Below are 25,718 nucleotides of genomic sequence, written 5' to 3'. Positions count from 1 at the left end.
AGAGGACAACTGCAAGGCTGTAGAAGAAACTTGCATGACTAGGGACTACGTTTATAGCATATGTGCATCTAGAGAAAGCTTTTGACATCGTTGACTGGATCTGAATCTTTGACATTGTGAAGGCAGCAGGGAGAAAATACAGGGAACGCAATATTATTTATAACTAGTACCGAAACCAGATTGCAGTTATCAGAATCGAAGGATATGGAATTGAAGCGGTAGTCGAGAAGGGAGGGGAACAGGCTTGCAACTTATTCCAGAGTTATTAGTCTGTACATTCTGCAAGCAGTAAAGGAAACCAAGGAAAACATTTTAAAAAAATTACAGTTGACTCACAAGAAATAAAAATTTTAAGGTTTGTTGATGACACTGTAATTCTCTCAGAGACAGCAAAGGTCCTAGAAGGGTTGTTGATCGGAACGGATAGTGTTTTGGAAAGAAAGTACAAAATAAACTTCAACAAAAATAAAACAAGGATAATGGAATGTAATCAAATTTAATCAGGCGATGTTAACACAATTAGATTAGGAAAGAAGACATCAAATGCAGAAGATAAGTTTTCCTGTTTGCTCTATGATGAGGGAATTAGATTAGAAAACAATATACTAAAAGTAGTAGTGGACTTTTTCTCTTTGGGCAGCTAAATAACATGACGGCCAAAGTAGAGCGGATATGAAATGCAGAAAGGCAATACAACAAAAAAGAAACAATTTCGAAAAAGTAGAATTTTTATACTTTAATATTAATGTAAATATCAAGAAATCTTTTTTGATGGAGCTTGTCTGGAGGATAGTCTTGTACAGAAGTGAACCGTGGACGATAAACAGCTAAGACAAAAAGAAAATATAAGCTTTTGAAATACAACGCTACAGAAGAATGCTGAAGGTCAGAAGCGTGGATCTAATATCTAGTCAGGAAGTATTGAACCTAATGGGAGAAAAGGAAATTCATGGCGCTACTGGATGAAAAGAAGGGATCGGTTAAGAGGGCAAATCCTCAGGTATCAAGGAATAGTCGATTTGGAAAACGAGGGAATTGTGTGTGTGTGTGTGTGTGTGTGTGTGTGTGTGTGTGTGTGTGTGTGTGTGTGTGAAGGGAGGGAAGGGGGGGGGGCAAGTGGGGGGAAGATGAAGGGACGAAACGGGGTAAAATTGTATAGGGACGCGTTGACATGAGTAGACACAGAAATGAAGAAGCAGACTAACGTGAAAAGCCGAAATGAACCAGTCTTCGGACTGACGACTATAACAACAAACAACCTCTCAGTATTTTGGTAACACAGTGCTTCTGTGTAGTTTCCATTTTCCAATAAAGTTCCTGTCGTGGCTCCATGTTTTCTAAATTGCTTGCGCTTATGTTAATGAGCAAAAGATTTAAATTGTAATGGACGAGCACGTGCTGAAAGTATTGCTTCCGAACTTTTTATGTGAAAACTCTTAAAGCTTTTTAAATAAAACAAACTTTATTAGCATTATACATCTTTATTCTTCATGTCTCCTTGATTATTTCTCAACATAGTCACCCTGGTTATAACACATTTCTCTCGACGAGAAATCCGTTTGTTTATATCATCACTGAAGAATGTTTGAGCCTGTTGATGAAACCACAACCTCATTTCTCCTTGTAGAGCTTTATTACTGCGGAAGTGAAGTTCTCGAAGGTGTTCTATAAGTTTTGGAAACAGATTAAAATCGGGTGCGGAAAAGTCGGTATTCTATGCAGGATGATCTACGACAGTGAACTCAAAGCGTCGGATAGTTTCAGATGTCGCACCACTGGTGGGTGGTCTGGTATTATCATCACCTACATAGCTCTCATTCAACTATTGGAGGCACGTTTTCTGCTCTTAGAAACTACAAACACACCGCTTTTTTATATACTATGGTTCGAAGCCTTCTAGCGCAGAGGGTTACAGCTTGCGTCAGCGAAGCGGTGAAGTCGAATGAGTAATATGCGTGGCGTATAAAACCTCAAACGATACTCAGAACAGAATAAAGAACTCAGTAGCATTATTTTTCAGCACTGCCTCGTATTAGCGTAACCACGCACATGTGTGTCGCCATAAGAACTTACACACATCAAAAGAAATTTTGCATCACCTCGGTTCCGAGAGTTCCGGAACCTGTACAGAAAATTGGAATAGGGATCAACCTAAACATCATTTCCACCCTTTTTATTGCTCATGAAAACCACTCATTGCATGTTGTACCACCATACTGTGAGACCTTCAGAGGTGGTCGTCCAGATTACTGTACACACCGGTACCTCTAATACGCAGTAGCACCTCCTCTTACATTGATGCATACCTGCATTTGTCATGGCGTACAATCCACAACTTCATCAAGGCACTGTTGGTCCAGATTGTCCCACTCCTCAACGGCAATTTGGCGTTGATCCCTCAGAGAGGTTGGTGGGTCATGTCGTCCATAAGCAGGCCTTTTCAATCTATCCCAGGTATGTCCGATAGGGTTCTTGTCTGGAGAACATGCTGGCCACTGTAGTCGAGCGATGTCGTTATCCTGAAGGAAGTCATTCACAAGATGTGCACGATGGGGGCGCGAATTGTCGTCCATGAAGACGAATTTCTCGCCAATATGCTGCCAATATGATTTCACCATCGGTCGAAGGATGGCATTCGCGTATCGTACAGCCGTTACGGCACCTTCCATGACTACCAGCGACGTACGTCGGCCCCACATAATGCCACCCCTAAACATCAGGGAACCTCCACCTTACTGCACTCACTCGACAGTGTGTTTAACGCGTTCAGTCTGACCGGATTGCCTCCAAATACGTCTCCGACGATTGTCTGGCTGAAGGCATATACGACACTCATCGGTGAAGAGAACGTGATGCCAATCCTGAACGGTCCATTCGGCATGTTGTTGGGCCCATCTGTACCACGCTGCATGGTGTCGTGGTAGGTGTTAACGAGCATTACACTCTCATTTAAATATATGGCCGAAAGAGTCAGCCAACAGGAATTGGAAACGAACCCTGTCGTCCAGGACCATGTGATACAAAGAGTGCAGGTTCACCACGACATGGGGAAACTGACACTCGTATATTTTCTATTGAGGCCTAAGCGCTGCAGTGTGCGATTGAGACACACGACAACCTACGTCATAGGGAAACCAAATAGAAGACGTTTGTGGTAGGGAGACGTAGAAATGTTAAATATGGTGGACCTAATATCGGCCATAAAGGGAAACATTCATGAAAACTATTTAATTCTGTAGTAGTGCAGGGAATGAAGCCACAGTAATTTTAATGTACCATCCTTCATAAAATTTCATGGTAAGCCCAATAAAACTTCAATATTGTTCATATCTATAATAGTTTAGGATTGACTGTTTAAGTGAAATTAACAGGTTTTCTAACAGAGACCTGTAAGCTAAAATCTGAAAGTTTTGGTCGATTTTAAAGATCGTCATTTCATATAGAAGCGCATCATTAAAATGACAAACATTGTAAATATCAACTCTGTTACTTTGTTTGTTTAAAAGATGTAGTAAATTTAAATTATCAGTATTTTCAGTTGAGCATCAGATTATCATTTCCTCCATACAAATCACATTGAACGATGACAGCATGACACCTTATTGAATCATTAGATAACAGAATAGTTGTTGTAAAGTTTAGTGCATAATAGTTACTTTCGTTCTTTATTTATTCATCAGAGTACCGGGCGTGAGTCGTGCTTCGGTAGCTCAGTTGGTAGAGCAGTTGCCCGCGAAAGGCAAAGGTCCCGAGTTCGAGTCTCGGTCGGGCACACAGTTTTAATCTGCCAGGAAGTTTCAGCCTCAGTAGTATTTGTGAAGATCAGCAACACGCTCGCGTCAGTTTGTTCAGGACAGTACAGAGTTCAACAGTGAAATTGTCGGTCCCGACACTAGTGCAAGCCCTGACCAGAGGATCTGAACACAGCAGCCACGGGCGCCAGTGTGAGAGCGATCCTTAAGAATCGAGAATGTCAAATGGTTCAAATGGCTCTGAGCACTATGGGACTTAAACATCTGTGGTCATCAGTCCCATAGAACTTAGAACTACTTAAACCTAACTAACCTAAGGACATCACACACATCCATGCCCGAGGCAGGATTCGAAACTGCGACCGTAGCGGTCACGCGGTTCCAGACTGAAGCGCCTAGAACCGCGCGTCCACACAGGCCGGCTCCGAGAATGTCCTTATCTGTTCGGTTCTGGTCAGTGACCTCTATATGAAACATGTTCGTATTTGTTGAAACTCGTAAGTGTCTGATTGCTACCCGAGCAATTGGTAAAATTTATTTTAATTTCTAAATACGCAAATCTCAGTGCAGGACATCAGAACTGTGTTGCAATTAAATTTTGAACGGAAATACGTGAAGCTCACGTTACACGATGAGAAATACAGACTAGTCAGTATATCAGACAATTCGCCAGCGAGTAAGCAATCCGTTTTCAACGAAATTTACATGTTCTATTTGACTGCAAAACAAATGACACAGATTAAAATGTTGGCCCTGAATATTGTTAATCTTTATCTTTAGTCTTGCAAAGAGTGACTGTACTAGAACTGTTAATTTAACTACACAGCAAATGAACATAAAATTTAACGCATCTGACTGTCTCAAAAAACTGCTTGAAAACTCCCCAAATAACACTTTTCTGAAATCTTGAACTGATTTGAAACCTCTGAAAGTATATTATATTTTTATAAATATATTCCGACAATCACAGTACCTTACAGTAGACATAAATCTTGATAATAATTAAATGTGTGGGCCTACATGTGCGCAAGGAACGGTCGTCTGTTCTGCAACCCGTTACTATTAGAAATATTAATGTGACTGTCCGCAACCCAACTTTATTTGCCGTACTTGCGATGTGCAATGCAAGAATGTATCTTACCAATTTTCACAAAATGCTTCTGCAGCACAGAATTCGCGTTGTGCAACACGAGTATAAAAACACAATCATAAAGGTAAAGAATGAAAAATGAGGAACTAAACTTAACGAATGATAAATGAGAACAAATACTCCAAGTTAAACTGTCCGTCATGATACCATAATAACAATATACATTTCATAAGGCTCTCGCAACCAGACAAGTTATCAAAATATTTCTTAATAATTTTCCTGTGTATAGTTACTTTCCTTGACACTTGTTTCAATTATAAGACAAAGCCATATAGTGCATTATAAAATTTCTGCACCAAATTTCAATCATACGCAATGTTCTAACAATAAGAAACTACACAGTTACAAATATATAAAAAAATGTTGGCTTACATAATTCCTCCGGTAATACAGTTCCACTTTTTCAGTGTTTTTCATCAAAACATGTTATTAGAAACTCCATTTTAAATATGCTACCTCGTCTTCTAACCAAGTATATTGCCATAGTCTCTAACACACACTATTTGTTACTCTCTTCAAAAAAAGTAAGCTCTCTGACCAACATCTGTGGTCTCAGACACAGACTTACGAAGAATATCGTTATGTTGATACTACAGATGCTGAGTACTTTTATCAAATCCACGACTTCATTCAAAATTATGGCCAAAATTTCTTGAAAATCGTCATGGCAAATAAGACAGTCCCCTTTCATACATAACATGGATGTGATACACTGCTCTCTGAGCAGAGAACTTCGATATGCCTGAAGATTTCTGCCGTGTGCGTAGTTCGCCGTAGTGTAGTTAAGAAAAAAGTTTCAGTTGCTCTGTACGTCATTAAGGATTATTCTCTTCTTTCTTGTTATTAATCTTAATGTAACGTATCTGACAAGATTGCAGTATTTAATTAAAAGATGTCCATATAACCAGAATAATTACATCTGCATTCATATTCTGCGAACCACTCTTAAATGCACGGCGGAAGGCACTTCCCATTGTATGAGTCACTGGGACTTTTTCCTCTTCGTTCACGAATCGAGTGCGGCAAGTATGTGTGTTTAAACGTTTCTGTAATCAACCTAATCCTGTCCTGTGGGAGCAATACGTAATATTCCTAGATTCATCTGGCTCTTGAAATTTTGTAAGTAGGCTTTCTTGGTATATTTGAGTCTTTTGGCAAATGGCTGCCAATTCACTATCTTCATTATCTCTGTGACTCTCTGCAACGAGTCAAAGAAACCTGTGAACGTTCGTGTTGCCCATATTCACTGTTAGTCGTATTTGGTGCGGATTCCACACTCTTGAGCAGTATTGTGGGGTGGGTCGCTCGAGTGTTTTGTAAGAAGTATTCTTTGTGGACTGATTGCATATTCCTATCATTCTACCAACCATCGAAGTCTGCCACCTGCTTCACCTGTGACAGAGGCTATATGATTCTTCCGTTTAATATCCCTACAAAGTGTTACACACAAATATTTCTATGAGCTAACCGAGTCCAGTTGTGAATCGTTCGTCTGTAGTCATAGTATACTACGATCTTTCATTTTGTGAAATTTTACATTTATAAATATTTAGAGTAAGTGGTTAATCTTTACACCACTTGTAAATCTAATTAAGATTCAATTGAATATTTGTGCAACATTTTTCGGATGGTACTTCATTACAGATAATTGCATCACCTGCCAAAAGTCCGAGGTTGCTATTAATATTGTTTGTAAGGTCAGTAATATACAAAATGGGCAGCAAGGATACTCCAGCTACCCTTCCTATAGACGGATGCATTGTTTCTTGCTGGAGAGATGTACGGCAGATTATGGTTAAAAGAGATTCCAAATCAGCTAAAAATTCGGTATAGAAGCGGACAGAGATTCCATCGGTCTCTGGGTCTTTGTTCAATTTTAGCGGCTTCAGCTGTCTCCCAACACCACTGAATCTAATGTCTCTATTACTCGTCCTTTCAGTCGTAAGAGAATTAAACAGGGGCAATAAAACTGATTTTTTTTGTAAAGGAACATTTAAATACTGTGTTCAGCGTCTCTACTTTTAATTTCCTATCCTCATTTCAGTCCTTGTCTCGTGTATGCGTGTCTCGATACTAATTTAGTACCACTGACATATGGCCAGAATTTCCTTGGGTTTTGTAAGAGATATTTCGGTAATATTGTGTTAGGGTAATCATTGAAGGCTCCACACACTGTCCACTTGCGAGCCACACGCTTTTTATTAAGCATTTCCCTATCTAGAGCCCCATGCTTTGGTTTATACCTACTATGAAGTAATCTCTGTTTCTTTAGTTTCTTTGAAATGACTGTATACCATGAAGGGTCCCTTCCATCATGAACTGTGCTACTAGGTACATATCTACCAAGTGCATGGTTAACTGTTCTTCTAAACCTGAACCACAGTTCTTGTAATACTTCTCTACAGAGCTAAATGTTCCGTGTTCGTTAGTGAAGTACGACACTACTGCCTTCTTATTTATTTTGCTGGATATATAAATCCCTCTACTTTTTTAGCTGCCATACGTAGTTTGGTACAACTGCCTCATGATCACTAACACCAGTTACTGTGTGGACATCCTCAAAGAGGTCCGGTCTGTTTTTTGCTATTAGATCCCATATATTTTCATCATGAATGTACTTCCAAATAATCTGTTCTATGTAGTTCTCAGAAAACGCATTTAGTAATGTTTCACAGGATGTCTTGTCACACCCACCACTTACCAAACTTTAGCTTTCCCAGTTGAATGTTAGGTGACTGAAGTCTCCTTGAATGATGACAGCAGGCTCGGGGATCTTACGTGCTAGTGAACTAACCTTTTCTCAATGGTTTCCTGTCAGTTGTGGAGGTGAGTTTGGTGGACGATAGAAGGATCCGACTATAAGTTTGCGCCCACCCTTAATAACGTGATTCTGAGTTTCGTACAGATAATGTCACAATTTCAGTCTTGGTTGATTCGAATTTCATGACTATTACACTAAATACATATCTAATTGCTATCCATATCGGGTTTTATCCAAGTTTCGGTACCTAGTGTTATGTAAGCCCCGCTGCTTTTTAGAAGTGTTTAAAACTCTGGCATTTTCTTGCGAAGGTTTCTGCAGTTAATCACTAGGATTTTAAAGCTCTCGCCAGTTGGGGGGTGGGGGGGGGGGGACGTTTCATTCGATCCTATATTGATACATCCAGAACCCCTACGGTTATGATTATCAGGATTGGATTTAGAGTCTCCTAATCGAAAACATACTTTGTTTCTACTTCACACAAAGTCAGCTGGCTACCTGAGTAGCAACCTCTGATGTGTAGTGCAACCCTGATCCATTTCGGAGGACGCTACAGCTCTCAATCCTATGGCACAAGTCTAGGGGATGTCGCAGACCGGTTTGTCCCAGAACTTTAGAAGTCTCTGGTTCAAATTTTCCCCTTGAATCAAAACCAGGGAACAATGCGGCAAATGCAATCTTGATTGAAACTCAGCAATACGAGATTCCTATTAATACGAGAGAAAAGTCTGGGATAAAAGTAAACTGTTTTCGAGGTTATAATCGTTAACAAACTCGAATGCACGCAGAATACATGCCTGTTGAAATAAAAACTAAATTAATGTGATATAGTTAGTGATAATAGTGTTCCTATAGATAAACCACTAACGCCGATTTATTACGAAATATATTATGCACAAACCGAGCGAGGTGGCGCAGTGGTTAGCACACTGGACTCGCATTCTGGAGGACGACGGTTCAATCCCGCGTCCGGCCATCCTGATTTAGGTTTTCCGTGATTTCCCTAAACCGCTCCAGGCAAATCCCGGGATGGTTCCTTTGAAAGGGCACGGCCGACTTCTTTCCCCGTCCTTCCCTAAACCGATGAGACCGATGACCTCTCAGTTGTTCTCTTCCCCCAAAACAACCAACCAATATTATGCACAACAATTGTAGCCCCCGAAAATTCTAAAAAATGTGCGTTTATTAGCGTTGATATGCACTGAAATTCTGGTTGAATGGTTCTTTGAATCAAGAGACTATTGCTAAAATTTTAGTAAGCACAAGCGTTGATTAAAATCATGCCATAGCACAAAATAATTTTTTAACGGCACACAACGTGCGAAAATATACAGTATATCATTACACATGGACGAGTTTGAGATAGTCGGCACCAAAAGCACGTTTAAATTGCACGTGAATTTTTGGACCTATGTTCCAGAAGCAAATTGTCTTGCACAAGTGATTTTACGCGTACACAAAGGAAATACCGAAAGTCGGGTTACATTCGTAAATAAAAGTGAGGAAGGCGCGAACTGCACGAAATTTGCATTTAACTAGTTTCGTGTCACTTTTTACACTGCTGTGACAAAGATGAACACTGTAAGCTGAGTATCTCTCACAAAGATTAGGTAAAGTGTGGAGCACAACACACTGCATCTTCCTCTTTTGGCGGCTGATATCCCATACATAAGCTATTAATTTTTTAATCTACTTTGTTTTTGTTCTTGAAAGTGGTAGCAAAAAATGTAATACTCAAGGAATACTTCATGTGATTTATATACCATCTTTTCATGAACGGTCTATGACAGATGTCTCCCAGATTTTAACATTAATGTGAACATAGTAAGTACCCATTACACATAATCTTATAATAAATTTCTGCTGGAAACTGACAAGCTTTTGCGGCACTAGTCACAAAATCCATTGTCTGTAAACTTGCAAATATATACTTATTGCTACAAGTTCTGATAACAACTGCAGATAATTTTCCATAAAACTCTATATTTAGTGCCGTTTTGAAATAAATACATTGACACATTTGCATTGTGCATCTATATAATAGTCGATGGAACACTTTAGATACCAAGTACGTGAAACCGTATTCCGCTTTAGAATGAACCATCCCGGCATTTGCCTGAAGTGATTTAGGGAAATCACGGAAAACCGAAATCAGGATGGACGAACGCGGGTTTGAACCGACGTTCTCCCGAATGCGAGTCCAGTGTGCTAACCACTGCGCCACCTCGCTCGGTCATACCGATTCAGAGTGTGTGCGGGCTGTGTCAGTGTGAGTGGAGCAGTGCAAAGGATACGATGTCACTCACAGTGGAGCAGCGGATGTTCCTTGTGGAAAGTTACGTGACAACAAAGTCATGGAAGCAGTATGGTCAGTTCTCTGCTGAGAAGTTTAATGGTGCCAAAGTTCCAGCAAAAAATGTCATGCAACGCTTAGTCCGAAAATGGAATCAGACAGGATCTGTTTTGAGCAAGTGTAAAAACATTCCGAAACGTGCCAGCGCACCAGAAAACGTAGCTACAGTTCATGAGAAAATGCTTCAGAGTCCTACCAAACCAACCCGACGCCTGTCGCAAGAGACCTGCGTATCACATCAATCATGCAGAAGAATACTCCACCTGGACCTACACATGCATCCCTGCAGACTGTCTGTTGTTCATCTGCATTAAAATCAGCAGATGCTCCCCAGCCTTTACTTCTGTGAGTGGCAGTTCACTGAGATAACTATGAATGGCTTGGACATGGATCAGTTCTTTATGTCTGTTGAAGGGTAGTTGCACCTCAGTGGTAATGTTAATACACAGAATCACAGGTTCTGGGCAGCATAGAATCCACATAACTTCTCCGAAACGCCGTTGCAATCAGAAGATTGGGGTTTGGCGCACAGTGTCCGCACACCGCATTATTGGTCCCATAGTCTTTCATCAGACGATCACTTTGGCGAGTTACATTGTCAGCATTGTGAACCATTTGTGGCAGCATTTAAGGAGAAGGAAAAGACCTATAGTCACTTCCAACAGGGTGGAGCAACTGCCCGTACATTCGGATGAACCTTGGCGCACATTTACACAATCTTCACAGTTGACAGAGTTGTTGGCACAGTTCAATCTGGTCATAAACCAATCTGGACAGCCAGGTCACATAATCTGTCAGTGTGCGATTACTTTGTGTGGGGAGCCCTTAGGTCTAATGGGCATCGCAACCCTCATAGTCTTCAAGAACTGCAGTAGAACATTTCGGGTGAGAATGCAGCAATTCCAGCAGTCCAACTTCAATCCACCTTCAGCAACTTGCTGAACAAGGCCCAAAAGTGCCAAGAGGTGAATGGTGGTCACTTTCACAATCTGCTGTAGTCAGGTTAGTACTGTATTTCCTCTCCTCTTCTGTGTTTCTTTGTACCCTAGAACTGAGTTCTCTGGGCCACTTTTATTTGCCCCTCCCTGTATAAGATAGTACTTAATACATATTTGCTTGTTTCGCATTAATGTTAACAACTGCGAGTCCTCAGCCCTCGATCTTTCTTTCCTCATTTATTTTTACTTTTATTTATTTTTTATTATTTTTGTTTTTAAGAAAACAGCCAACGAAAATCGATTGATAAGAGGCAGTGTAGTAAAGGAAAGAAACTAGTGAACTGAAATGGTAGATTAGAAACTTAGAAGTTACTCCACCTGAAACTACTGTCATCACTATGGAAAGCCGTGTACCTCTCGTGTACTGTGCGTTCTCCTCCGGGCTCACATTTGATAGGAAAACAAACATACTCCATTACAAGTGTTTACTACGATGATGACTCCACTCAAAATTTTTATAAAAATGGTTCAAATGGCTCTGAGCACTATGGGACTCAACTGCTGAGGTCATTAGTCCCCTAGAACTTAGAACTAGTTAAACCGAACTAACCTAAGGACATCACACACATCCATGCCCGAGGCAGGATTCGAACCTGCGACCGTAGCAGTCGCGCGGTTCCGGACTGCGCGCCTAGAACAAAATTTTTATGATTAATAGTGCTATGTCCGTGCAAACAACGTCAGTTTTCTCCAAGAGGCATCCGATCTACAGTGTTTATTGTACTTGATTCCACGAATAACGTGTGTTCATACATGCACTTTGAATTTGGCCTAATACAGTACTAAGTTTATCGAATTTTGTTTGACAACAGAGTTTATTAGTGAAGTAAAAGCAAAAATAAAGCGGAATCACTTGTCTGATCATCCTGTCAATGTCTGCATTACACAGCAGTCCTTAAATGATACAGCATAAATGTCACTGTTTTCCACCGATTTCGAAACAGTTCATTCTGCTCTTAATTTCGTTGATCATACTAGATGATTCAGGAAAGCTAGCAACTGTGTCATTCATGATGTAAATAATGAAAATTGCACCAGTTACTTATTTTTTTATGCTCAACTTAACGCGTTTCGAGAATTTATTCTCGTTTTCAAGCGCATTTATGCATTCGTTTACATTAATATATTTGGTGATGTTTGTATGTGTGATTTTCTGCCCCTCTTGCATCTTTTTGAAGTTAACTTCAAAAAGACGCAAGGGAGGCAGAAAATCACACACCACCAAACTTATTTATATACCCAAATGCAGAAATGCGCTTGAAAACGAGAATAAGTTCTTGAAATGTGTTGTGCTAAGCATCAAAAAATTAGTAACTGGTGCAGTTTCCATTATTTAAATTATTTCGCTATTGTCCATTAATCTGGAATATCCAATGTGTGGTATCGACAGCAACGATGCCACTGCTTAGTTGCCAGTTAAGTTGGCACTACGACAGACACCGATGACAGCGCCCTCTAGCATGCGCAGTTCAGCTCTATGAGCACCACTGTAGATTCACCCCACTTGATCAAGAGCAGACGTAAGGGACACTTCGCTTTAGCTTGAGACTGTGCTCATAGGAGGAGGAGGAGATTAGTGTTTAACGTCCCGTCGACAACGAGGTCATTAGAGACGGAGCGCAAGCTCGGGTGAGGGAAGGATGGGGAAGGAAATCGGCCGTGCCCTTTCAAAGGAACCATCCCGGCATTTGCCTGAAGCGATTTAGGGAAATCACGGAAAACCTAAATCAGGATGGCCGGAGACGGGATTGAACCGTCGTCCTCCCGAATGCGAATCCAGTGTGCTAACCACTGCGCCACCTCGCTCGGTAGACTGTGCTCATATGTACAAAGTTATGTATGCCTCTGTATTTATTCAGGCTCCAGTAAAACACTTTTACTTTCGTGCAGTACCGACGTATTTTTCCTGCTCCTGCTCCTACCCACGCGCCGCCTTCCAGGCGGGATACAAAACAATGTAATATGTTCATGGGATTACGGTATCAAAAAGTATTATATTTTGCTTTCTAGTGGCCGCCAGGCTTTACTGCGGCAAGAAGCTAAGTTCGAGAATCTTTGTTCGCTGTGTGACGAAGGGTACTTCTGGCAGAACTGTTTCATCCCTCCTCCGCCGTGTTATTGACGAATGACGTGTGGGGAGAATGACTGTCTGGAAGTCTCCAAATGAGCTCTGATTTCTGACGGTAAAAAATCGCGCCACCAAGAAGAAGTAGTGCGACGTAAACAAAATTTGCTAGGCGTGGTCCTACATCTGAAAGATGATGTCTATCTAAATAGACATAAATTTTGCGCCAGTGGCGTAAGAGTGGCGCTAGTAGTGTTGCTGTCAGGATGCAAATCAGGTTTGATTTAAATACGTTAGTCAAGTAAGCCTTTAAGTCGACAAAGACGCCATTATCACTTCCTCGCTCAGTGTGAACGATGTAATGTAGTCGGGCTTCGAGAAGCCGTATGTTCCTTCTGCGATACAGTAGACTCGACAAAAATGTAGCCTCTGTACATGATTACTGGGAGGGGTGGTCACGACAATATGTGGTCGCAAGAAGATCGGAATCCGGACGGCCACGTGGCACTACCGACAAGGAAGACCATCGTGTTTGGCATATGGCTCTGGTGCATGGCACTGCGTCTGCATCAGCAATTTGAGCAGCAGTTGGCGCTACAGTGACACAACAAACCGTTACAAATCAGCTACTTCAATGACAGCTCCGAGACAGATGTCCAGTAGCGCACATTCAACTGGCCCCACATCACCGTCATTTGCGACTTCAGTGGTGTCAAGCCAGAGTTCTTTGGAGGGCAGGGTGGAGGTCTATTGTGTTTTCCCATGAAAGCTCGTTCTGCCTGGTGCCAATAATGGTTGTGTTTTGGTTAGAAGGAGGCCAGTTGAAGGCCTGCAACCAACGGGTCTGCGTGCTCGACACAGTGGACCTACACCTGGAGTTGTGGTTTGGTGTGCGATATCGAATGACAGCTGGAGCACTCTCGTGGTTATCTCACCCACCCTCGCTGCAAAATTGTACGTCAGTCCTGTGTTACGACCTGTTGTGCTGCCAACCATGAACAGCATTCAAGGGGGTGTTTTCCATTTTTCCAACAGAATAACGCTCGTCCACATACTGCTGCCGTTACCCAAACTGCTCTGCAGAGTGTCGACATGTTGCTTTGGCCTGCTCGATCAACAGCTCTGTCTGCAACCGAGCACATATGAGACATAATCGGATAACAACTCCAGCTTCATCCACAAACAGCTTTAACCGTCCCTGTATGGATCGACCAAGTGCAAGATGCATGGAATTACATCCCACAAACTGACATCCGGTACCTGCATCTGCATGCATGGAAATCTGCATGATAGTAGCCAACACTCTAGCGGCTACACCGGTTATTAATGTACCAGCATTTTATACTTACAATGGCATCTCTCGCGCTTACATTAACCTGTGATCTTGGAATTTTAATTACTTAAATAAGATAGCTAGTTAGATTTATTCCCGAAACCTCATTAGTCTACAAAATTATTTTTCGGTGTTGCGACTTTCTTTCGTCAGTCTACTTTTCACAGAAATTTTTTAAGCATTTAATCAGACAAGCCATTTGTGAGATGATTGCTAATTACCTCAGTAACCAGCAGCATATGTTCTACACTGGGAAGGAAAATATGAAGAATCTGAAACACAGACTCGGGTGTAATTTAGAGTCCGTGCTAGATAAATAGGTGTCGTACAACACGGTTACTGTAGGAATCACCAACAACATGAGTTAAACATTTGCTGAAAAAAAAAAAAGAACCTGATAGCAGACTGATTGTAAAGCAGAAGTCTTTTTAACAAACGAAAAGTTGACGATGCCAAAGCGGCCCTTCGAACAAGTGTGCTTAAATCAATCAGTGACGTGGAAAGCGAAGTATTATCTACCAAATTGACAAAAACCTTCAGAAGTGTGCTTAAAGTCAGTAAATGGATGAGATTAAGCACCCAAGGCATTCTCTGATTATTTTGGCTCGAAAAGGAGAAACTTAATTAATTAAGGCTATCTAGTCGTCCGAAAGCGAAAGTAGCTGTAAAACCAACTTAGGCTACAGTTCACCGTTCAGTCGTTGCACGGACACAAAAATACATAGAAAATGATATCATTGTAGAACATAAACCGACTATAGTCACTCAAAAGAGGAAGTACCATGAGCCCTAATGATGTTATTGCAGAGCTCCACATTGTCTATGTGGAATATGTAGCAGATATTTGATGTCGACCTACGGAGGACGTGCACATCTAGTATCAACTGAAACAGGTGCAGGTCAGATAATTTCTAAGCAGGGTAAGTGGGTGTTAGTCATTACTTCCTCGCTCATCACGCGAATGGAATAGATAACACAGTCGCTAATATCTTCCACGAACTATGCAGAAGATGTGAGTAGATACATATAACTAAAGACCTGTAGCGCTGACGTATCATCGTTGTAGAGTGTTGGAACACATATGGCATTCATATATGATGACACTTCTGGAGAACTAACTTGTGCTCCATAGATAAGATACGAATCCCATGTCGAACCCAAGTCGTTCTTTTCGTCTATGAAATGTAGAATGTTGTAGATAGTGGACACCAAATTGATTTTGTGTTCTTTGACTTCGTGTTTTGAAGGTTGAAGCACTACTTTTGCTAGCTGCAGCCAGTCATCCGATTTGCATTTTCTTTTGCTAAAAAGATAGTTACAGCAAACGACGGCTGCAGCAAACAAAGTTACAAATATAAACCACTATAAGAAACTGAGGATAATAGTGGAAATATCAGAAACGCTTTCTGTAGGTTTGATACAAAATGTTAATGAAGCAGATATCAGTTTCAATATGTCTTGCATGTTAACAATTACAGATTCCATCAACAGTCCCACATGAATTAAGGAAGTTCCCCTAGTAACACAAGTTAAAGATTACGAAACACCAGACCAGATGCATGAATAACTTCAAGACTTATTACGAATATCAGCCAGGTACACTGCTCTTTAAATAGTTTTTTTTTTATAAATTACTTACTACGAGCCCGTTTCAGCATATTACCACCATCAGGTGCTCTGTAAATACATAAAAAGTAATTGTCTCTATATAATTGTCTGTAACTATGATCAGAAAAGTTATAATACATTAGTTTGTTATTTTACCTTACATGTAATATCGTTGCTGCTATATCCTGTCTTTCTTTAGAATTATTATTTTCTCTTTAGATGTAGGTTGGAGACGTAGATCTGACTTTAGTCGTTTTTTATGTACACTATTTTTCTCTTGACAGGTTGGATGACAGTGGATCAGCGATATTATGTCAGCTATGGTTCCAGCAATCATGAGCATCCTTCAGCAAATAAAGCAAGAAAACAGGTAAAGTAATAAATGACAGAGACTGAATAATGCCGGCCGGAGTGGCCAAGTGGTTCTAGGCGCTTCAGTCTGGAGCCGTGCGACAGCTGTGGTCGCAGGTTCGAATTCGGCCTCGGGCATTGATGTGTGTGATGTCCTTAGGTTAGTTAGGTTTAAGTAGTTCTAAGTTCTAGGGTACTGATGACCTCAGAAGTTAAGTCCCATAGTGCTCAGAGCCATTTGAACCATTCTAGACTAAATAATACGTATCCATAGCGACAGAGATAACAACATGACAGTGTACAGCAAAGACATGACACCAAGAAAACATCACAAATCATAGATAGTAACAAAATTATTACGTACAGATAAAAATGAAACATAAGAATCTCAACTAAAACTAATTCCAGGGGAAAACATAATTAGAACAAACCTATAAAAATAATAAAAAGCAACCGAATTTCCACTCATCAGTTACTTATAATCATAGACAGTAACGAACAGATAAAAATGTAACATAAAAATTTCAACTAAAACTAATTCCAGGCGAAAACATAATTAGAACAAACTTATAAAAATAATATAAAAAAAACAACCGAATTTGCACACATCACTTACTTATAATGGTAACTATGTAAACATGCTATATCGCTGATCCATTGTCATGCAAGCCGTCAAGAGAACAATAGCATAGATAGAAAACTACGTAAGTGAGGTCTACATCTCCAACATACATCTAGGAAAAAGTAATAATTCTAAAAAAAAAGACACGACATGGCAGCAGCGATATTACGTATAAGGTACAAACACCAAACGAATGTATTGTAACTTTTATGATCACAGTTACAGACCTTTATGTTAAGACCATCAATTTCTTACGTATTTACAGAGCATTTGATGATGGCAGGATGCCGAAATGGGCTCATCGTGAGTGATTTATAATACAAAAACCATTTAAAAAGCAGTTTAGCTGGCTGATATTCTTAATAATCATGGCAATAGAGGTCATATTTTTGCACTGCGGGCCCCAAAGAACAAAACTTCAAGACATCTTAGAAACCAAACTCATTGTGTCCTCCTGAATGTGTAGACTGCGCGAAAAGCGGCAGTGACAATTGACATACCTCAAGAAAATGATATTTTGCTTATTATGGATGAAACTGTTGTATGCAGTACGACAACAATTTTACGAACTGGAAGAAGACGCGTGGGTGATCAACGCTTGATGCAAAGACCCGCACATAAGATAACGTAAATTATGTTGCAAACGGAGCCTTTAGTCCTGCTCCTCAAAGGAAGCCCCTGTTCTAAGGCATTGTTCAGTAACCATGAATGTACCATTTTCATAGTAAAACGAGTTTCCACGGTTCTGTGCCAATTCCGAAGCGGAAGCGCAGAGGAACGCCGGTCATTTCGCTGCTAGGAGATCGACGTCTGCCTTTACAAGGAGCGTCCTCTGTCGTTACAACTGTCCACAAAAAGGCGTATTGTCTCTATTAGACGCAGCCTCTGCGACAGCTGATGGCTTGCAAGAAGTTACATACCTCTGTTCCTTCAGGTTGCAAAACGACGGATAAGGTCGAAGAACGCCGCACTGTGTAAGGAAGAAACTGTTAATGACCACAGACGATTAATGGACAGTTCCTGGCAAAAAGCTGCCGTCTCTGGAACCCGCTAATAAGAGATCCTCTTTCCAGTCACCGTCTCGCCGAGAAAGCTGTTCTCAGCTCCCAGTCGTTATACAGCTGCCAATCGGCATTTGGTCTCAGCTAACGAGCTGAGGGCTCTCTTATATGGATTAGCAGAGCGGGGCTAGTGTTAAACGCGCGCCGACTGACCGGCGCACTGTAATAGGAAAGAAGACATGGTGCCGTCCATAATGGCGAAACGTTTCCTGCAGCAGCAGTGTGCAAATACGTACATATGCGGTACAGATTTTTTCTCAGTATTCCTCTTTATAATTGCCATCTGAAACAATAAATTCAGATGTATTGTATCTTTTAACAATATATGTATTTCAAGTGGGCCAAAAAGGCGTAATAGATACCTGAGTGTTGGATTTAAAGTTATGGGATGAAGACTTGTGGACACAGAACGTACGGTACCTGGATTACTTGGTGCCTTCATATTCAGTTTAGTGTTTTAACGGTTTGTACGTTATGTTTCTGACGTACAGTTGGGGAAACAATGCGTAATTTTCCAGGTATGAAAAGTATCCCGTTGTACTAGTCCAGTGGTTGAATATTTTTCACCTCTATATTTAGGACGTACCGGAAGCACTCTACACTGCAGGAAGAGCCTGTCTTAAGCCAAATATACTACATTCTTTTGAGGTGGTGATGTGCATCCCAAATAAAAATAGATCTTTCACTTCCTGAACTGTCACAACTCCTGGACTTCGTCTTGGAAACCGGTTATTATATTGAGCTACCACTCTCCTATTACAACCTATGGCACATACGTATCTATATCTACAGGGTGTTCGAAAAATCCCGTTACAAACTTCTAGGACTTGTAGAGGGGTGGGAGTGACTACACAATATTTTGAATAGGAGCCCATATCCGGAAACGTACCGTGACGTTTTTATTTTTTTGGTTAACTCATCCACTTTTGCTTGAGGAATTGTATTAGGCATGACGCAGTGTAATTATTAGGTGACGATTCGAAAGGAAACACAATGAAACATCCATTTATCATTTAAGCGATTTTTTTGTATTAACACTTACATATTACGTTTCATATGTACAGTATGCTGGATTCCTTTTTGTTTTGGAATAATGTAAACAAGTAATGCTTAAGTGTTAATACAAACAAACGTGCTTGAGTGATAAATGGATGTTTCGTTATGTTTCCTGTCGAATTGTTACCCAGTAGTTGTACGGCGTCACACATAAATCAAGCCGCGCGGTATAGCCGTGCGGTCTCGGGCGTCTTGTCACGGTTCGAGCTCCTCCCCCCGTCGGAGGCTCGAGTCCTCCCTCGGGCATGGATGCGTGTGTTGTCCTTAGCGTAAGTTAGTTTAAGTTAGATTAAGTACTGTTTAAGCATAAGGACCGATGACTTCACCAGTTTGGTCCCATAGGCCTTACCACAAATTTCCAAATTTCACATCTAAATCAGTTCCTCAAGCAGAAGGGGATGACATGCCGGACATGGATTCCTATTCAAAATATTATGTACACACTGTCCTCTACAAGTCCTAAAAGTTTGTAAAGGGAATTTCCGAGCACACTGTATGCTCTGCAAGCTACCTTACGATGGGTGGCGGAGTGTAATTCAATCATCTGTTCTGTTCCTTTCACGAAAGGTACGAGAGCTAGCATGTCTCAGTATGGGTGCCAATTTCTGTGACTTTCCTGTCATGGTCATTTCGCGAGATGTATGTTATGTAGCAGAAAATATGTTTTCTGACCCTTCTTGGAAACTAGCCCCTCGGAATTTCGGCATTCAATCTTTCGTTGACACACAGTCTCTCTCTTGTTGCGTCTACGACTGTAATTAGATGCGTATTTCTGTGAAGAGCTCATTCTTACCGAACGAAACCGTGGCCGACCTTTCTGTAGTAAGGATAACGCCTTCAGGATGCTTAACGTAGTGCACACTGCTAACATTGTCCATCTCTGTCTGACAGACGTGTAAATCAGCTTCAACCTCTGAGCTAAAACCGTGTTTTAAAGATACTCGTATATGAGCGTGTATAGTCGGCTTTAGGTGCAGAAGAACCTGCATGTTTTCTGCCCGACATTGCTGATGGAAATAAACGCATCTTGGCGTGGCGACTGACAAGAAATTCATCCAGTAACAGTCGACGAGTAGCACGCACCCATTCTTAGACAAATATCAGCTCTACGACAGTGTAGAGGTAGTTCAAAGTGATGTTAATCTAATTAGCTCAGTTGGTGGTCTCATTGTAATAGCCGTAACTTTGTTTACATTTCTCAGTGGTCGTGACCGCATTTTAATTTTGTCAGTTAGTTGTTAACAAGGCCGTGGGCGGGCAAGACATTTTCTTTGGATAAAATACATTTTATAACTTTATAATGCAGGTTTTTACCTCCTCAAATACTTATCACCATTCATTATCTACAATGGAACACTACACTATGCTATGACAGCTTCCGCTCTCGTAGGCATACGTTCAATCAGGTGCTGGAAGGTTTCTTGGGGAATGGCAGCCCATTCTTCACGCAGTGCTGCACTGAAGAGAGGTATCAACGTCGGTCGGTGAGGCCTGACATGAAGTCGGCGTTCCAAAACATCCCAAAGGTGTTCTATAGCATTCAGGTCAGGACTCTGTGCAGGCCAGTCCATTAAAGGGATTTATTGTCATGTGTCGCAAGATGTGTTGAAGATGTGTTGAAAGATGCAATCACCATCCCCGAATTGCTCTTCAACAGTGGGAAGCAAGAAGGTGCTTAAAACATCAATGTATGCCTTTGCTGTGATAGTGCCACGCAAAACAACAATTGTGCAAGCCCCCTCTATGAAAAACACGACCACACAATAACACCACTGCCCCCGAATTTTACTGTTGGCACTACACACGCTGGCAGATGACGTTCACCGGGCATTTGCCATACCCACACCCTGCCATCGAATTGCCACATAGTGTACTGTGATTCGTCACGCCACACAACGTTTTTCCACTGTTCAATTCTTACAGTGTTTACGCTCCTTACATCAAGCGAGGCGTCGTTTGGTATTTACCGGCTTATGAGAAGCCGCTCGACCATGAAATCCAAGTTTTCTCACCTTCTGTCATAGTACTGGCAGTGGATTCTGATGTCGTTCGGAATTCCTGTGTGATGATCTGGATAGTTGTCAGCCCCTTACACATTACGACCCTCTTCAACTGTCGGCTGTGTCTGTCAGTTAACAGACGTGGTCGGCCAGTACGCTTTTGTGCTGTACATGTCCCTTCATGTTTCCACTTCACTATCACATCGGAAATAGCGGACCTAGGGATGTTTAGGAGTGTGGAAAACTCGCGTACAGACATATGACACAAGTGACTTTCAATCACCTGACCACGTTCGAAGTCTGTGAGTTCCGCGAAGCATCCCATTCTGTTCTCTCACGATGTCTAATGCACCGAATATGAAAAAGTATGTTTTTGGGGGTGTCCGAATACTTTTGATCACATAGCGTGTTATTCATCACGTGTTCTTTACCACACTTTGTTACCTGAAAGAAAGCATCATTCATTTCGGTCTCATGTTACTTGAACCCATATGCTTTTGTCGACAATATATCAATATTACGTATTTCAACGTACAATTGATACTAGATTGTTATTTCCATTTCGAATATATCTTTATTGAAAACTTCTCTAGTGAATTACAGCAGTGTAAATATTCAACAGCTGATCAATTGTAGCCCGCAATAAATACAGTGCATTCGTCTGATGATGAACAAAACGTTCAAAACCGGTAGTGGAAAGATGTCAGTCGTTTAAAAATGAATCATCAGTTTCATGGTTGCTAGCTGATATATAACTTATTTTGCCATTCAACAATGGAACCCTCAAGATGTCGTCTACTAACAATATAGCTCCATTTCCTACGGTGCGATGACTAGAGTGGGGCTCCACGAGGACAAATTAGAAGATAATTAGGGAAGACATAAGTAATCTTCTTTCGAAAGCCGACATTATTGATCATAATGACTGTATGCTCAACACATGCCCTTCTGTTATACTCGTCCAGTGATGCACTTGGTTAAGAAGAAGCACCCATGACTCGAAAGATCAACGTCCTACATGAACAATGTGAAGGTGAAGCCGGCTTTATTTGTCATTCTGGCGGAGTACTCAGAACTCTCGTGCCGGCTGTTGGCGAATGTCAACAGTAAAACAAAAAGTAGAGATAGTAAGACCATTTTTAAAATTTACTTACATAAGTTATAATTTTGGACGCCATAAAATATATAGTAATCGCCGGAAAAAGGAAGAACAATTCAGTTTAAAATAGAAGTGCCAAACGAAAACCTGTTCATTTTTTTATCACATCAGTCCATTAAACTATCATGAACTGGATACCAGTATTTTACAAAATCTAATAATAAACATTAACTGCTGCAGTCACCATCACCATAATCAGCCATTTCTACCAATAAATGAGGTAGCCTTTCAAAGTAAGTGCTAAGCTCATGCATGCATGTAACTTCCTCTGTCACTAGGAACGTCTAAGGCGATATTCAGCCAGTTGACTACAGCTATCTTCCGCAGGTCTTTGTCCCATTGGTCTAGCAGTCTACCTTGTGGTCTGTCTCTGTTTCTTTGAGTTCACTCCAGCACCACCTTTGTCCATCGGTCATCATTTCTTCTGGCAACATGGCCATTTTGTAGTGGCTATTCTCTCCAGGATGTCCTTAACCTCCGTAACTGATCTGATGTCTTCTGCCTTTTTTTCCTCCTTCCTTGTAAATTCCGGCGTACACCTTTCCATTCCTCACCACGAAGTTGTATGTTTACGTCTTGTGTATTCATGGAGTGTCAACTGTCACAGCAGTAAGTAAAAGCGAGGAGGACACACTGACCAAAAACTATTTTCAATTTTTTACTGACTTATAGACATTTAATTCAAAAATTACTCTAGAATGCTAGTTTGGTGGGTTCGTTATCGCAAGTTCCCGCTAGTACGGTCCGCACCTGAGGTGGAGCCTGGGGGTCTGTAGATCCTAAAAATGGTCCTGCCTGGAACGACTTCATGCACAATCACCGTTCAAAAGTACCAAAGAAAAATGCCAGACTGAGATCCATTGGAAGGAAAAAAAAAAAAAAAAAAGGAAATTCATCTATGAATGAGACTACTTCGACATAATAGTTCTCGGGAAACTCGCTGCTTCAAATTTGGATAGAACCCCGAGATGTCGATGACTACCTTAAACACCGTCGTCAGAACGATGATGGGAATGGTCATCGAAAGCTCGGTAATTTATGCAAATTATACGCCTCAGGTTTGCCGAGAACTTTTTATCAAAGGATTCCGTCGCGAAAGTCTTCACACTCTGCGTCGCCAACCAGATGGAATTAGTACAGGTGATAGAGACGATCCAAATAAGAGCAACACGCATCGTCACAGGTTTGTTTACTAAGCTGGACAGAATCATTCAGATGCTCATCCGACTGCAGTAGCGAACGTTAGAAGAGTATCACTGTACATTACCGAGAAGTTTACTGTCGAATATTTACGACTAGGTGTTCCAAGAAGAGTCAGACAACATATTACTTCGTCCCACACACATTTCGCAAAGTTATTACAACGAGAATATCAGAGGAATTCGGCTCATGGGGGTTTAGCACAGTCGGCATTTCAACGCACCACTAGCGGCTAGACCAGGAAAGGTGGAAATGAAAGTGTTTCACACATTACACCGTAAGGTGGCTAGCCGAGCATAAACGTAGGTGTAGACGGTCAAAGTGTGTTTTATGTGACAGTGTACAGAAATTTACAGGGCATGTGAAAATGTCAGACAAAAAGCAAGGAATAACCTGCTGTAGCGAAACGCGCAATTTTCAATGTAGGCTATTATGTTGATTCTTCATGGAGGCTAAACTAAAAGAATAGGAAATCAAAATTAAATACGGGTTAGGTGAGAGAGGCTCAACGCTTCCACACAGAAAATTTCATTTCCCTAATGCTTTGAAACACCAAGCTAAAATGTTTTGTGTACTGCTTTTTGACCAACCTTTGTATAAGATATGCCGCCCCTCATTGACTGTTTGTCAAGGGCTGCGACTGATTAGATAATATACAAAAAGCTATTGGTACACTGCTTCGGTCCCTTTTATTTTTTATATTTATCACCACTACGCCTTTCGCTGGTCATGCCATTCAGACGTTTTTACACCGTCGAATTTGCTTGTTATAAGCGAGTATGATGTTTATTTGTCAAAAAATTGTACCACCATTTCCTTTGTGTATGACTTTCATATTGTAATTAAAGCGCAGCTACTCACAGAAGTCGAGTGTGGGCTATAATTATCGTATGGAAGCGAAACTTGGTAGACGTTCTAACGCGTTAAAGCGGAAGCGATTTATGTTGGAAAGAAATTAGTTGCAATTTTGGCCACCGGTGCAAATCTGGCACTGTAGGGCCTCTCGTCCAGGTCTTCGATTCTTATATTCAACAGACTGTGTAAGTGGCAGTTAACAATAACACCAACAATATGCCTTTCCCACTTGCTTGACCTTTTCTGTCCATGTTCAGGTCGTAACCCATTACATATGGAAATATTTCTATACTCCTTCCTTGCATTTACAACGCCTGATTTGTACCTGGTGGCCAAAATTGGAACTTTTTTCCCAGCGTAATCGGTTCCGCATTAACGCATTAGAATTATATACCAAGTTTTGCTGGCAAATAATACTTACAGCCCACACTGTACATCTGTGAGTAGCTGACCTTTAATTATAACCACCCGGTATTTGATTCTTCACCTTACAAGGCATCTGAAATGGAAAATTTTTGAGAGACACTTGCAACACCATCCATCGACCAAAGTTTCTCTCTTCGGTCCAATAAAGACTGATAGAAGGAAAACAGATCTCGTATTAGGTGAAAGATGAAACAAGTGAAAAGTAGATATGGAAGACCTTCTACGTTCCACATTTCTCCAAAACGCGTTTTCAATGCTATCGTTTTCTCGGTACTCTGATGAATGTCTCTAGACTCATTCCAAGTGCCAAATCTTGGAGAAAATATTTGAAACACCCATTACTATAAGGTGCATGGTCATAGTGCCTAGCAGTGGTTCCCTCAGGAAATCTACATGCCCTTACAATGCATACAACTGAATCCTTTGATTCTAAAAATTCCGCTGCAATATTGTTGTAAATGGAGTAGTGTAAGATGCCCAAATGAAGTGTGATCAAAGTTTCTAATAATCGGCCATCTCAAATAGCTATTAAAAATTCTTACCCTGTAGCAGAAGATAAAAACTTTAATGTATTCAAACGAGGAAATGCCATAGCAGGTGTATGCCATGCTGTACCTCGTCTGAAATACCTGTCATTTTTATAATTAATTTTCGAAGTTGTACGGTTGCGGTACGTGCCTATAAAGGCACCTCAAAAGTGGTAATTCAATTATGATCATATGAATGTAACGAAAACACAACACCCAGTTACCGAGCGGAGAAAATCTCCAACGCGGTCGGGAATCGAACTCGGGCCGCTTCGGTTAGCATGTTTAACGGTTGCACTACAGAAAGACATATGGACGCTGTTACTATTCCTTCCTATAACGCACAGGAAAATTCACAGTAAACTTCGCAACAGATCCCATGAATGGCGTTGTGTAAGAAACCGAAGTCAAGATTGAGAAACTTTTTTCATGTCATATTGA

The 25,718-nt window shown here is 41.0% G+C and overlaps 1 non-coding gene across 1 annotated transcript; it reads left to right on the top strand.

Moving 5' to 3' along the window:
- The first annotated feature begins 3,698 nt into the window (after window positions 1-3,698).
- Trnas-cga (transfer RNA serine (anticodon CGA)) lies at window positions 3,699-3,773 on the top strand. The gene has a single exon. It is a non-coding gene; the product is annotated as a tRNA-Ser (tRNA).
- Window positions 3,774-25,718: the final 21,945 nt, after the last annotated feature.

The sequence above is a fragment of the Schistocerca nitens genome, chromosome 3 (assembly GCF_023898315.1).
Source record: "Schistocerca nitens isolate TAMUIC-IGC-003100 chromosome 3, iqSchNite1.1, whole genome shotgun sequence".
In the NCBI taxonomy this organism is placed as follows: Eukaryota; Metazoa; Arthropoda; class Insecta; order Orthoptera; family Acrididae; genus Schistocerca; species Schistocerca nitens.
Note: the sequence above shows the minus strand (reverse complement) of the source record. Positions and strands in the feature narration are given on the sequence as shown.